This window comes from Citrus clementina, unplaced genomic scaffold (genome assembly GCF_000493195.1).
Source record: "Citrus clementina cultivar Clemenules unplaced genomic scaffold, Citrus_clementina_v1.0 scaffold_6, whole genome shotgun sequence".
NCBI lineage: Eukaryota > Viridiplantae > Streptophyta > Magnoliopsida > Sapindales > Rutaceae > Citrus > Citrus x clementina.
In genome coordinates this window covers 4,081,409-4,098,344 of record NW_006262139.1, presented here as the reverse complement: position 1 = coordinate 4,098,344, position 16,936 = coordinate 4,081,409, and positions in this window count along the sequence as shown.

The window sequence follows — 16,936 nt, the reverse complement described above, 5'->3', positions numbered from 1 at the left end:
ACAACAGTGAAATAAAAGGATATTTACAGGTAATTGTGATTGTGGCTCACATCTTCCTCTAGTTTTACGTCCAGAAACGGCTTGAACACCCTTTGTGGGTCGAGGATAGGCTTCCCATCCAATTTTCTTATAAACTGGCAAACAAGGTCGTTTATAGTCAGATTCCCGAGACTATATCGTGCATGCTCTTTCTGAAATAATGGCTATATAACTATAGAATTGCTCCTTGTACGTATCTATTGGGATGTGTTTCAAGAGACAAAAGGATATCATTCAATGACTCTTTATAGCCATCCTTAATTAATTGAATCTTGTCCTCCCTGTTATCAGACACCATTCCTAAAGAACATGGATTTTTATCGCATCTCATTTTGGCACACTTATGACAAGCAACAGAAAGTTTTCGAGCTCTTCGTTTTCTTATGTAATTTTCTTTTCCACTACCAAGCATGTATGTGCTAACATAAATATTTCTTTAATATTGATTTTGAGGATAACAAACTTGATTAAAATTGATTTAAAAGCTCAAATTATTCTTTCTATAGTTTTCATACTATAAAGGCTATATATTCAATAAAAAGTATTTTTATGATCTTCATGTTAATGATTTAAATTGAAAAAGTTTTTGAGAACTTTGAAATTAGCAAATATTGCTTAAAATTCTGGAAATTGACTTATTTGATAAGTTTTGGGTCATAGTATAATTTTATAAAGTTTTGAGGTCAAACTATAATTTTATAAATTAGTTCACTGTAGCAGTCACTGTAGCAAACGGCTAACCGACATCTTGATAACGGCGATCCGACAATTGAAAAATTCAGCCCAACGGTCATATTGACCAGTTAAAACGGCGATCCGACAGTGAGTAGAAAGTCAATAACCGCTAGTTTTTAGCTCTAATTATAAATAAACTCAATCAAATTCAAACTTCAATGATTCCAACAATTATTATTGAGCAAATTATTGAGCATACAACATTCATTGAGCCTTAAATTCTTGCATTCATCTCATTTACTCACACTTTAGATTTTCATTTGTAATCAAACACATTGTGTGAGAGAGATTTATTTTGTAATAGTCTTTAAAATCAAATTAAGAGATTGTAAGTGTTGGAATACACTTGGGTTAAGAGATTGGGGATAATATCTTATTGTAAAGGTTTATTGACAACTTGGAAGTCAATTGTAAGAGCGGTTGAAGCCTTGGAGGCTTGCTTAGTGGAATCCTCAAGCCCGGTGAGCTTGGAGGCGTGGACGTAGGCACGGTTAGCCGAACCACCTAAAAATCACGTGTTTGATTTATCTTCCCTTACTCTTTTATCATTAGATTTAAATTGTTGTGTGGTTTGTTTTGCATAATTTTTGATAACCCAATTCACCCCCCTCTTGGGTTGCTTAGATAGTATTTCATTTGGTATCAGAGCCTTGTTCTCTTATTAGGACTTAACCGTCTAGAATAAAAGATCCATGGCAACCCTAAATGACTCAACCTTTAGAGAAGGTCAATCTACAACTAGACCACCATTCTTTGATGGTAATGACTATGCATATTGGAAAACTAGGATGAGAATCTATTTGCAAGCTTTAGATTATGAAATTTGGGAAGTTGTTTGTGATGGTCCATTCATGCCTATGATTAAAAATGAAGTAGGAGATGATATTCCTAAACGATCAAGTCAATGGAGTGAGTTAGAAAAGAGAAAGATGTCCTTAAACTCAAAGGCAATGAATGCCTTATTTTGTGCTCTTGATAAGAAAGAATTCCATAGAGTATCTAGTTGTGAGAGTGCACAAGAAATATGGAATAAACTTGAGGTGGTCTATAAAGGAACAAATCAAGTTAAAGAGTCTAAAATTAGTAGGTACGCTCGCCAATACGAATTATTCCAAATGGAACAAAATGAAAGTGTGTATTCTATGTATACATGATTTACGGACATAGTGAACACCCTAGGAGCCCTAGGAAAGAATTTTTTGAATAGCGAGAAAGTGAAGAAAATCATTAGGTCACTTCCAAAAGAATGGAGACCTAAGAGGACTGCCATTGAAGAAGCCAAAAACTTAAATACTTTACCTATTGATGATTTAATTAGCTCTCTCATTTCATATGAAGAAGATTTGGCAGCAGAAAAAAGGCATGAGGAGAAGAAGAAAAGTATTGCTCTCAAAGCTTCAAAATATGAGAGTGATGAGGAAAGTGAGCTGGATGATGAGGAGATGGCTATGTTAACTAGAAGATTCAGAAAATTCTACAAGAAAATTAGTGAGAGGAGAAAGTTTAGAAACTTCGAGAACCAAAAAGAGAAGAAGGAGCCAATCACTTACTATGAATGCAAAAAGCTTGGACACATCCAGTTTGAATGTCCTCTTCTCAACAAGCTCAAAAAGAAATCAATGGTAGCCACATGGGATGATAGCGATGAGGAAACTAGTGGTGATGATGAGCATCAAGAAATGACAAATCTTGCTCTTATGTGATAAGAGCATACGCAAGTCCAAACGAGAACACAAACCCAACAGCAAATATAACGAATATGCATGGGCGCATGCAAACAACCATGCAAGCCAATAACAAATATGCATGGGCGCATATTCGTTATTGGCTTATGTGATAAGAGCATACGCAAGTCCAAACGAGAACACAAACCCAACAGCAAATATAATGAATATGCATGGGCGCATGCAAACAACCATACAAGCAACCAAACACGCCATGCATGAGGTGGGCATCACGTTCCTTCAAGGACTCTTCAAAGAAAGCAACGGAAAGAATTTACCACGTCAAGCCGTATTGATGGAGAATTCAGATTTAAACATGTTTCCTTTAAGATTATTATTTACTTCGAAATTATAGCTAAGTAGTTTATTTGATTTTAACTACTTTATTTCATTAATTTTGTTCTATAAATAAAATCGAATATTTCAATAAAAAAGGTATCAGACTTTTATCTAATTCGATTAGCAATTGTGGTAGTTCTCACCCTAAGAAGAACAAATTATTTACTTGTTGTTTCCGCTAATTCTGACTGGGACCTATCATTATGGCTATCGGGGAAGAATCATTGGATGAACTTGATGAGGTAAGTGATCTTCCTACATATGATGAATTACATGATGCTTTTAAAGAATTGCATGATGAATTGCATGATGAAAATTGGTAAAAATAATGCTTTCAAAAGAAAATGCTAGAACTTACAAATGAAAAGGATGTCTTGGAAAAAAGCAATAATGAGAAGATAAAAGAATTAGAATTAGAGAATAAAATGTTGCATGATAAGATTGCATCTTTTAAAGGTAAACAAAGTACTTCATATGAGCATGAAAAATCACATGTAGATGAATTTTGATGAAAGAAAATGAAGTGCTTAAGAAGAAGAAGAATGAGCTAAATGAAATTGTGCTAAAATTTACAAATGGGCAAAGATGTTGGATAACATACTCAATTCACAAAAATGTGTGTTTGACAAAGGAGGTATTGGTTATAAACCAAATTTGAAACAAAAATATTATAAGAATTATTTTGTGAAAAGCACCCTTATCAATAATCAAGTTGTGTCATTATTGTAATCAATATGGGCACATGGTGTGAAATGTATTTGGGTTCCAAAAGGAACCATTGCTAACACTCAATGACCCAAGAAGTTTTGGGTACCTAAAATTTAAATTTTGTTTTGCAGGGATCAAAGAAAAAGAAAAATAAGTGGTACTTGAACAGTGGATGTTCAAGACACATGATAGGGAATTACTCTCTTCCGTCATTTACATCGCATCTCTGGGAACGTATCTTTAGAGATAACTTAAAAGGAAAAATCATTGGTATCGGAAATGTCGGTAATGTATCCTCTATTCTTATTGAAAATGCGTGTTTGGTTGAAAACTTGAAACAAAGTTTGCTTAGCATTAGTCAATTGTGTGATAAGGGTTATAAAGTTGTTTTTGATAAGAATAGATGTGTTATTGAGAATGCATGTGATGGCAAGACATTGTTTGTAGGAAATAGATGTATACCATTGATATAGATTGTGCATCTACACATGATAAATGTTTTGCCGCATTGCACGATGATGGTTGGTTATGGAATAGAAGATTAGGACATGCAAGCATGGATTTGATTTCAAAGATTTCTAAAAATGATTTAGTTAAAGGTCTTCCAAAAATCGGTTTTCGAAAGGATAAAATTTGTGAAGCATGTCAATTTGGTAAACAAATCAAAACCTCTTTTCAAAGCAAAAATCATGTTTCTACTTCTAAACCTCTTCAACTACTTCACATAGACTTATTTGGACCTTCAAGGTATGCTACTTTAATTGGGAAGTATTATGCTTTTGTAATAGTTGATTATTTTTAGCTAATAAAGATGATGCTTTTGATACTTTTAAAGTATTTTGTAAGAAAGTTCAAAATGAAAAAGGATATGGTATTTCATGCATTAGGAGTGATCATGGAAGAGGGTTTGAAAATCATGCATTTGAAACCTTTTGCAATAATTTAGGCATTGTGCATCAATTTTCATCTCCTAGAACTCCACAACAAAATGGAGTTGTTGAGAGAAAGAATATGTCAATTCAAGAAATGGCTAGGACTATGTTGAATGAAAATTCCTTACCTAAGTATTTTTGGGCCGAGGCCGTCAACACCGCTTGTTAAGTTTTAAATTGTGTGTTGATTAGACCTAATCTTAATAAAACTCCATATGAGCTTTGGAAAGATAGAAAACCCAACATTGGTTATTTCAAAGTTTTTGGATGCAAATGTTTTATTTTGAACACAAAAGATAATCTTGGCAAATTTGATCCAAAATCCGATGTTGGCATTTTTCTTGGATATTCAAACTCAAGCAAAGCTTATAGAGTTTATAACAAAAGAACTCTAGTTGTGGAATAATCTATGCATGTTACGTTTGATGAATCTAACCCCTTCTCTACAGAGAAAGTTGTTGTTGATAATGATGTAGATGAAGAATTACAAAAAGAGTCATTAAAGGATAACCAAAAGGATGCATCTCATGGGAATCAAGATGAGCAACATGAAGAAATAAATGAAGGTACTTCTCAATTACTCCCCAAGGGGTGAAGGTATGTTTCTTCTCATCCTAAGGACTTGATTTTAGGAGATCCCTCAAGTAGCATAAAAACTAGATCATCATTTAGAAATATTTGTGAACATGCTGCATTCATATCTCAAATTGAACCAAAATCTTTTGCGGATGCGGAAAATGATGAATCTTGGATTATGGCAATGCAAGAGGAGTTAAATTAGAGAAACAATGTGTGGGAATTAGTTCCTAAACCGGAACATCAATCTATTATAGGCACTAAATGGGTATTTAGAAATAAAATGGATGAATGCGGTGTAGTTGTAAGGAATAAAGCTAGACTAGTGGCACAATGTTACAACCTAGAAGAGGGAATTGATTTTGATGAAACATTTGCACCTGTAGCTAGACTAGAATCCATTAGGATGCTATTCGCATTTGCATGTCATAAAGATTTCAGTTTATTTCAAATGGATGTCAAAAGTGCATTCTTAAATGGCTATATTATGGAGGAAGTTTATGTGAAACAACCCCCTGGTTTTGAAAATGAAAAATTTCCAAACCATGTTTATAAGTTATCAAAAGCATTGTATGGATTAAAGCAAGCTCTTAGAGCATGGTATGATAGGCTTAAGAATTTCTTATTGGATAATGATTTTTTGATGGGTAAAGCCGATACTACTCTCTTTGTTAAGTATAAGAACCAAGTTATTCTTGTTGTTCAAATTTATGTTGATGATATTATTTGTGTAAAGAATTTTCATCTTATATGAGTAAAGAATTTGAAATGAGTCTATGAGGAAGGAATTTTCATAAATCAAGCCAAGTATGTGAAAGACCTACTCAAGCGATTTGGCATTGATGATTCAAATACCAAAAGCACTCCAATGAGCACAACAGCTAAGCTTGACAAAGATGAAAAAGGTAAAAAAGTGGATATCAAAACGTATCGAGGTATGATCAGATCTTTACTTTACTTAACCGCAAGTAGACATGATATCATGTTTAGTGTATGTTTGTGTGCAAGATTTCAATCATGTCCCAAGGAATCTTATTTACTTGCTGTAAAAAGAATTTTCTGTTATTTAAGTGGAACCATAGATCTTGGTCTTTGGTATCCTAGAGGAACTCATGTAGATTTAACATGTTATTCAGATGCGGATTTTGCTGGATACAAAGTTGATAGGAAAAGCACTAGTGGAACTTACCATTTACTAGGTCATTCACTTGTTTCATGGTTTAGTAAGAAACAAAATTCTGTTGCTCTCAACCACCGAGGCTGAATATATCACCGCATGGAGTTGTTGTGCACAAGCACTTTGGATGAAACAAACACTTAAAGATTATGGCATTAATCTTGAACAAATTCCTATTAAGTGTGATAATACTAGTGCTATAAATCTTTCAACACTCTAGAACCAAGCATATTGAAATTAGACATCATTTCTTGAGAGATCATGTTCAAAAGGGAGATATTGCATTAGAGTTTATTTCTACGGAAAAACAACTTGCCGATATTTTTACAAAACCTCTTTGCGAAAAATAATTTTCAAAAATTCGGCATGAACTTAAGATGATGAAATTTTCACATTAACATCTCTATTTATGTTATTGAGTCTATTAAAATTGATTGATTTATGATTTGATGATTATGGAATGCTTAATCATGATATACAAGTGAAGTATGTGTATTTTTTTAATGTGTATGAATTAATTGTTGAAATACATATATGTTCATGAATTATGCATTGAACTGGCACTTAAAACATTTTGGATCAATGAAATGATCTTGAAATGTATTATTTGTTGGCCAAATATCAAAATAGATGTGCGAAATCATAAGTTAGAGAAAACGGATTGCCGTTATTTCAATAAACAGCTAACCGTTTTTGGGGTAGAAATCTTGGAAAGCTTTCTAGACACTGTTGGTTTGCCGATATCTCAGCTAATGGCTCGCCATTTGAAAGAAAAATTTTAACAAGCTCTCTGTGACGCTGTCGGTTTGTCGATAGTACAATAACAGCTCGCTGTTTGTAAGGAAAATTTTGGGAAGCTCTCTGGAAGCTGTCGGTTCGCCGATATCTCTATAACGGCTCACCATTATCCCACGATAAGTGCACAGTGACCCATCTTCTTCCTCATTTCGTTTTACCCTTAACTCTCTTTCTCTCTCAACTCGCAACTGCACCTGTTTCTTTCTCTCAAATCCATCATTTTTCTTGTCACTTTTCACCAAATTGAAACATTACAAACCATTCTTATCCACTTTAGAACCTTTTTAACCAATTAAAACTACATTAAAACCCTAGAACCAGCTGCACTGTTCTTGCCATTTTTAACTACCTTTTCCTTCATTTTCGGTCAAATCTCAACTTCCAATCAATCTCTAGACTCTCCAATCTCCTTTCTACCCTTTTCTTTCTCCCAAAACCATCAATGGCCACAAGACCACTGTCACAGAGGCGTGCCCGAACCAAGCACACTGCCCCGCGTAATTCCAATCCCTCCAGGCCTCCCTCTCAGGACTTTGAGAGTCTCCATTTTTCCAATGCTCACTCTGATTAGCGATTTCGTGAAAAATTTATGGGAAAATCGGTAACACCCTCATTCCCCATTAACATTGATGAGTTTTTGGATATTACTATATGTGGTAGTACTATTACTCAAATTCTTAGACATTGGAATGAGACCTTAGGAATTGAAGAGCATGTTTATGAAAACCTAGTGCGGGTATTTTACTCCAACATGGATCTCTCTACTACCCGACAAGTTAAGATTATTACTTTATTAGGTGGACATTTATACTACTCACAAAGTTAATGATTTCCGTCATGTGGATGGTGTGCAGAATATTTGTAGGCGTTGTGATCTTTCCGACGACCTCTGCTCTTTGTCTTTTTCCCATTCCAGGTTCACATACTTCACATCATACTCCAACACATGGTGACACCTAGACAGGATCATAGTGATGAGGTAACTAGGCTTGATGTCGGTTTATTAGACTCCCTCATTCGTGGACGACATGTGAGCTTATCTTACACTATCCTCCGTCATATGTTGTCCACACCTGCTGTAACCAATCGGTCTCTTCCTTATGGTAGCATCATTACTAGGATTTTGAGGTATTTCATGTACCTCTTACTGAGCTTGTGTATGTCGATTTCCGCAAACTAGGAAGAGAGATTATTTCTGCGATTGGATTCTTTAAGAAACATGGAAAATGGGTGAAGACAAAATTCTCTAAGAATAAAGACACTTTGGTTGCTCCAGAGGATGACTGAATGCTCAATGACGTTTATTCTGAGGATGAGTTACCTGACTTTCGCCTTCGAGCTAGACCTCGTACCTCTCGTCGAGCAGCAGTAGCCCCCACTCAGGATGAGGAGCTAACAGAGATAGTTGCGCCTCCTGAGACACCTTTAGCTTCTGATGATCGCATCCAGCAGCTCCTTGACAGAGTGAATGCACTCTCCCAGCAGCAGCAGCAGCTTCAATCTGACTTTGTGACTTTTCGGCAGCAGATGGAATTACTTGCTGGACAGCGCCGTATTCTTGGTCACCTTGGTTATGATCCCAGCAGTTCCTCTTCACCATCCCCTTCTTAGTCTTTTGTACCTATGCATTTCGCACAAACATTACTCATCTCATGTAGTTGTTGTGATACTATTTTTTATTGTTGTGCTTGTGATGCTTTTATGATGATTTTGTTAGATATGTGGACTTTGTTTATGATTGAGTTGATTTTGATGACATGTTTGGTTGTTGCTTATGATAATGTTGAAATTGTTGGTATGGAGGTTGGTTGTTAAATTGGAGTTTATATGGGAGTGTTTTAACTACTTTGTTTTTTAGGATATGTTCATTTTTCAGGGAAGATTCTGTTGAATTTGTTTTTCTGACATGGGTAATCTCTGAACTTTCTTTAATCTTTTTGCACTCATTTCTTTTTTATGATGAAGGGGGAGATAATTCATATATAATCTGTTGAATAATTTTCTTTTTATTAAATTTATTTTTTTGTGGTTAAAAATTGATGGGCACATATTTAGGGGGAGCTAAATTCTACAAATATTTTACTATAAAAAAGGGGGAGATTGTTAACATAAATATTTATTTAATATTGATTTTGATGATAACAAACTTGATTAAGATTTATTTAAAAGCTCAAATTATTCTTTCATATAGTTTTCATACTATAAAGGCTTTATATTCAATAAAAATAATTTTTATGATCTTCATGTTAATGATTTAAATTGAAAAAGTTTTTGAAAACTTTGAAATTAGCAAATATTGCTTAAAATTCTGGAAATGGACTTATTTGACAAGTTTTATAAAGTTTTGGGTCATAGTATAATTTTATAAAGTTTGGGGCCAAACAATAATTTTATAAAATAGTTCACTGTAGCAAATGGCTAACCGACATCTTGATAATGGCTAGTCGACATCGAACAGAATTGAAGAGTAGCCTCTGGACACTAACCGACAATTTGAAAATTCAGCCTAACGGTCATATTGACCACTCAAAACAGCGATCTGACATCTAGTTAACGGCGATCCGACAATGAACAGAAAGTCAATAACGGCTAGTTTTTTGCTCCAACTATAAATAAGCTCAATAAAATTCAAACTTCAATGATTCCAACAATTATTATTGAGCAAATTATTGAGCATACAACATTCATTGAGCCTTAAATTATTGTATTCATCTCATTTACTCACACTTTAGATTTTCATTTGTAATCAAACACATTGTGTGAGAGTGATTTATTTTGTAATAGTCTTTAAAATCAAATTGAAAGATTGTCAGTGTTGGGATACACTACCAGTTAAGAGATTTAACCTTTTCCTCCTTTAAATTCCCAAAGACTTCTTTATTCCATCTTTTCAACCTACTCTTAATTCTGCCTAACTTTCTCATGAATTTATACCCTTTGAGTCCTTCAAATTGCTCTTTGCTCCACCACTCCTTTATATTCCTTTTAAAATGATGATGACGCAACTATATATTCTTGAATTTAAACAGTACAGGACCCACTTCACATCATTGGAGTCAAGGATAATTGAGTAATGATAAGACGTAACTCTAGGCATATTGGATTGTTTAACATAGCCAACATTTTCTTCCCACTCAGGCAAAAACATGAATCTATCTAATTTATAGCAAGCAGGATCATAGCAAAGATTAAACCATGTAAAATTAGGACTAGATAACTCTAAATCCTTCAAACCAAATTCATGAATGAACGTATTAAAATCCTTCATGGTTTTATTAACTCTACCCTCTAAACATTTCAAAAAGAAATCTAACCACATTAAAGTCTTCCCCTTACACACTAGCTCAGGCTGTAGCTCTATATTAGGCCCGTAGACCGTAGATAGCCACAAATCTTGGTTCCCTGCTTGCTGAAATTTTATGGAAATTGAAAATTCTCCTAGAAGTGATTCTTCAAATCCGATTGCCCTTGTATCCTGAGCCACAGTGATTCCACTGGCATTTCTAATAGCCAACCTTGATTCTTTCTTTTTGTTTGACACAAGAACAACGTCCATTCCAACCAAAAATTCCCCTAAACTTTCTTTCTTTCCTTCCTCTTGACATGACAATGTCCTTTCCTTTCTTGTAAACTAAGCTTACTTGAATTGATCAACTACCCTTTCCCTTTTTGTTGATACTTTATAAAATTTAACCTGGTTTTCAGCCTTTGTGATCAACCCCAAATCTTCATCCTGCATGTATTTCTACCTCTCGTTGCTCTCATAACTACCACAACATAAGAAATCATCTTCAATACCACCAGAATCATCCTCAAAATCCCTTATTACAGTCATATTTAGTGAATACTGCTCTAAATTCTCATGATTATCACCATAATTTGTTTCTTCATTCAATTGAATTGATTAGAAGATTCTAACAATGAATGCCTGAGAGATTCCGCTTCAACCTCATTAGAAATCTCACAAGACAAGTTAGGTTTTGAGACTGATTCGATGAATGGCATCAATGTTGGGCTCTTTCACTTCAAAAGGCCCAAGGACTTTTTTTTGTAATAAATTGATTTTTCCTTAGGTACATCCTTAAGGGACCTGCCTCTCCATTATAAGCTTGTAACAGATTTTACCTTAAGTACATCCTTAAACGACTTACCTCTCCATTATAAACTTGTGCTATGAGCCTTTTTGGGCTTTTATTTAGTCCTAGAGTTATAAATATTTGGTACAAGAGTGAATTTAGAGTGATTATTTGAACTTTGAACCGTATAGGCTGGTTGCTGCATTTAATTCCTTCACAGCTTTCATCTAGAGGTGGCTAATGGGCTGGACAGCATGAGGCACGGCACCAGCATGGTACGTGTCTGTACAGCATGGCACGACACGAGCACGTTTCAGTAGAGCACGCGGCACGGCACATCACGCACGTGGACCTTAAAAGCATGGCACGATTAGAGATGGGTCAAAGCACGACACGCGAAAAAGCACGCAAAAATCTTATATATTTTATTAGCTCAAGTTTTTTAAATTTATTTAATTCTTAGTTTTTATCATGATTTTAATAAATAAAATTATAAATATCATGATTTTATAAATATGTATTAATATTATTATAAACTATGATATATGACTCGACGTAATTCCAAGTTAACCCTTAAAAAAAATTATTATTATTGTTGTCGTTAAGTACTAAAAAATAATTTTAATACCATAGAGTCAAACTTAGTAACTAATATTACATTTTTCTATTATTATTAATTTATTATTATTGAATATGAACTTGAGTTTTGAATTTTTGATTCTATTAAATTTGAATAAAGGCACATGGATTAAAAAAAAGTACATAGGCTTGAAAAAAAAATAAGAAAACAACTTGGCATTCACTCTTAAAAGAAAAAAATAAGAAAACAACTTGGCCTAAGCAAAAAAAATTAGGCACGGCACGAAACGCATAGTGGGCACGGCATGGCACAAGCACGAGAACACGTGAGCTTCCTTTGATGGGCCTGAGGCGGCACGGCATGGCCCGTTGGCCATCTCTACTTTCATCCATAGGCTATGTTCTTTCTGCATAGGTGTTGTAGAACCACTTATGCTAGCTACTATTCTACCACCCACTACTTTTGTGCTATCATCACCTACAGAATCTTGTGCTATTACTCTGATGGATGGGTACAATTTTTCACTTCTTTTCACAACTGTAATGACTGTTGGAATAAAACTATAGCTCGTTTCTCTTACTTTAGTTTTTACTTCATCCAGATTGTGCATGTCAAGTGTTCTTTAATGAATTTCTTTTAGCCCTCCATAACAATCTTTTATTGTTTTGAAAATGACCTTCTTCCACAAGTGAAATGATAACCCATTGATTCCAACCCATCTTCCCCGGTCAACCATTCTCTTCTTTTATTAACAGTTGTATACCATCTCCTGAGGTACACCTGAAGGTTATCACTTAATCTACACATGCCTATAGATCATATCTTCTCTGCTTCCTTAGGGATAAGGCTGATAAAGGCAGCTTTATCATCATGAAATGTCTACAACTGGTAGAATACTTTGAATCTTCTTTCTAACCCTTTCTACAGTCGGACAACCACTACCACCCAATGGTGAAGCCACTCCTTGGCTATAAAGCAGGATGAACTGTGGTTGGTACGATCGATTTCAAATCCAAAAACTTTCTGATGCACAAGATCCTACAAAGAGGCGAGTGTAGAGCATACTTGTTAAAAGAGATTGAAGTGAACTATTATGAGAACTTGTTATCCTTCCTAGGGATTAAGGAAAAGAGAGAATTTTTAATGAGTCATGATATTGGAAAATTCGGATTATTATTTCCAAAAACTGATCTGATTACAACTGAGGATGAATTGTCCTTATATAGGAGAATTCTCAAAGGAAGTGGACGAAACAAGCCATATCCTCTTTTTCAAAAAGAAAAAAGCAAAAAGCAAAAAACAAAAGATTCCCGACAGGACAGGACCCCTGTCATTTGGATTTTAAGCTAAAGACAAAGCAAAAGGAAGATGCTTTAAAGTAAAGATAAAGTAAAGCAGATACTTTGCTTTTACAAAAACAATTATTATATAGTAAAGTGCTCTCAAAAGCTGTGCGAGGGAGATAAGTTGTCAACATCACTATCAACTTCTCCAAATAACACTTGCCACCACTGCAGGTTTTCATAATATGGTCTGGTAGGTGAGCATGTTGGTGTATCTGTCATCATTGATAGAACAGTACTTGTAGAGGGTGCCTATGAGTCTGTTAGTGGGGTTGTGTTCGAAAAGGGAGCATTGGATGCTTCAGAAGGATGAAGGATTGAGGTGAATGCTTCAGAAGGGTCTTGCGAATCTTGAAACAAGATATCTGTAAAATCAAGCTTTTCTTTTTTGATCAAAATTCCAGAGGGAGGATGATTACTGGATGTAGGTGACCTAATAGTTAGGATAGTCATGAGTTCATGTTGTGGTCCAAGGGAGGTGTGTTGGATGTGTATGAGGGGACTGGACATTGTTTAATTCCAAGAGGTATTGTTTCAAGGTAGAGACAATGTTTGGGTCATGATCCAGAGGAAAACTATGAGGAACGATTTTCCATTTATATGCTTGGTCCTGAGTCCAAAAACGTTTGGTAACAGGGTGCTGGAAATAAGAACGATGGATAATGAAGACTGAGGTGAACTGTTCTCCTTCTTGGTCAAGGAGGAGATTGATATGATGATGCTTGATGATGAAGTCAAGATGTTTTCTCCACCAAGAGAGAGGAGAAAACCATTCAAAAAGAGTCCATGTGAGAGAGTGAGCCTGGGTTGGATCTGTGAGACACCGAAACAATGGATATATAGGAAAGACTAATTTGGTGGCATATAAGACAGTGAGACACCATATATACCACAATTCGTCGTCTGTGACATCCCTGGAAGGATTGATTTTTAGGCCTGTAAGGAAGAGGTGATCCGGATGAAAGCTTGGGAATCCGATAGATATTCATGAAATATCAAAAGACAAACTTCTTTGCAAAATTTTGGATCTGGTAAGGACTGGAGAAAGTGAGATTGCAAGGAAAATATTTTTTTTGTCAAAGCTATGTTGGGAAGAGAAGAAACCATGAAGATGATTAGGACTAAAGGAAAAGAGACTCTTAGGGATGAAGATGAAGGTCTGGACAAGAGATCGGGGATGAAGTTCTAGTCTCCTTTTATATGCTGGACTGTGAAGTCATACTTTGAGAACCAAGTCTTGAGACGGAGGAGGTGCTTGTTTGGAAGGACCTTATTTTTGAATTCAATGATTTTTGGAAAAGAAGAATTGTCTAATCTGACAAGGAAATTATGGCCAATAAGATGAAATTCAAATTTTTGAATTCCATATTTAACAGCTATGATTTCTTTGTAGATCACATGGTAGTGTTTCTCTGACTCCTTGAATTGTCCGCTTGCATGAGCACAGTAAGATTCTTTACCATCATGCTTTTCTAAAAGAATGGCCCCCCAGTATTCATCACTCGCATCAGTCTGCAGAATTCGTTGACCATCAGTGGGGATTCTCAAAGGGGGAGGATGCTGGGCGATGTTTTTGAGATGTTGGATGGCAACAGTCAGTGAAGGGCCCCAAAGTGGGGCTGATTTTTTTAGCATCTTTGAAAACTGGCTGGTATGAACTGCTACATATGGAAAGAATTCCCGAAAGTAATTGATAATACCAAGGAATTGTTGAATCTGCTTTTTTGACAAATGTTCATCTGGGAAATGGCATTACTTTCTATTGGTAGTGGGCATTGGGTATGCAAAAAGTTGTTTAAGGACTGTCATCCGGGTGGATTCCTAATTGCTAGAATCCTACCTTAAGATCAAATTTTGAGAAGACCTTAGCATTTTGGATATGAACAAATAAGGATTGGATTTTTGGCAATGGGAACTTATCATCTTTAAGAAAACAGTTGAGAGGCTGGTAATCAATAACAAGACGTTTTTTGCCTCTAACTATTTCAGACCTTTTTTCCACATAAAAAGCTTGACAAGCCCATTCTGAATATGTGGACTCAATAAGGCCCTGTTTTAGCAACTGGGAACATTCTTCTTGGGCTAGTTTCAGGTCGGTCGGAGTCATTCCTGGATGGGTAGCTTTGGTTAGGTTAACGTCTTTGTTAAGCTTGAAAGGGAGCTTAATGAAGAAGTTTTCATTTTTCCAGAGAGGGGCAGGATGGAGAAATTGACTATGACTTTCTGGACAATGAATAAGAAAACCGGATTTGAGAGGATCATAAGAAGGAGAAGAGCTTGAGATGGAGAACAATTTCAGGGAATCTGTATAAGGTTGAAACATCTGTTTATAACGAATTCCTGAAGCTGTTATATGGAGCTTTTTAACCAATTGAAGGACATCAAACCCAATTAAAAGATCTTTGTCAGGAAGATTGGATCCAACAAGCTTGGTCCAAAGGACACATCCTGGAAAAAACTGAATACCAATGAGTTTTTTGGTAATCAAATCTGTATGAAATAGCTCTCCATTAGCAGCTTTGAAATATTCTGTATGCTTTTCCCAAAAATGGGATGGAAGGATTGAAGGATTAAGCATACTCTTTTGAGCTCCAGTATTAACAAAACCAATTATGGGAATTGGTTTGTCAAATCTTCCGGAGAGAAGGTGGATTTTAATTGAAGGGATGGGAATGGCTAGTTGGACTTTCTGAATCTGTTGAACAGTTTGAATTACAAAAACATGGTCAGACTCAAAATAATCTTCTTTTTCAGCAAGAACAAAAGCTGTTTGTTCATCATAATCTTCTTGTTCAGAAAAGAAGGATTCAACATCATTACTTTCTGAAAGTAATATGGAATCCCGGAGATGCTCAATAAGCTTGACTAACTTTGCTAGTCTGTTTGGACAATTTCTCATAAAATGTCCTTTCTTTTTACAGATAAAACAACGGCTGCTCTTGGATTTAGAGGACTGGTCAGGGTTCTTTTTTCTGAAAAATCAATAAGGTTTTTTGGATCTGGAAGGTGTGTGGCTTTTCTTTTCTGAGTTTTGAAATTTTCGGAAGTGGGATTTCTTTTTGGTTGACCAAGTGCAATCCTTCACTTTTGCACTTAATGGAAAGGTGGGATTTTTTACTGGCACTTTTGAAAGGCTGTTTGTTTTCTATGAGGTCTTTGAAGAATTCATTCTGCTCACAAAGTCTTTCCAGACAATTGATTGCCAACTGATAGATTTTTCCCAAGGAGAGGTTGGCGATGTCCAGCTGGTGAATTGTGAACTGTCTCTGAAGTTCTGGTTGAATCTCCTTTGGAAGAGATGCTACAAAGACATGTTTTAATGAGGGATCATTAAAACCGTTGAGCTTGTAATACATTATAGACATTCTCTTGTAGTGAAAATCCAGATCTTTAATCTGGAGAGAACAACACTTCATTAAATGAAATTCTCTTTTGGTTTGTTCATTTGCAGTTGTAGCTTCTCCAAGGAACTGCTCATAAATTACTGCTAGGACTTTTGAAATCTGTGCTTGAATCACTTGGAGTTGTCTGTACTGACCCAAACTTTTATATTTTGTTTTTTCTATTAGCCCTTCTTTGTTAGTCATGTCCCTAGCCTACGTTACGTCCTAGTAAAAGTTTTTGATTTTAGGGAACTACGGTCTGAAGTAGAAGCTGGTAATATGGACTAAAAGTTGTGGTGATGCATAAAAATGGAAATAAATTAGTTTGGCTAGTAATTCCCTAGACTTGAGATCATTTTGTTCTACATTGTGGGCATTATTCTTAGTGAGAGTGTGTGATATTGTTTTACTATTCTCTCAATCTACCACTTTTTAAAATAATTGTTTTTCTAGGGTTTATTTTCTTTTGAGAGAGTCACTCTTAACCGTGAGATTTTGAGGTTTAGGCGAGCCTGAAGGCCATCTC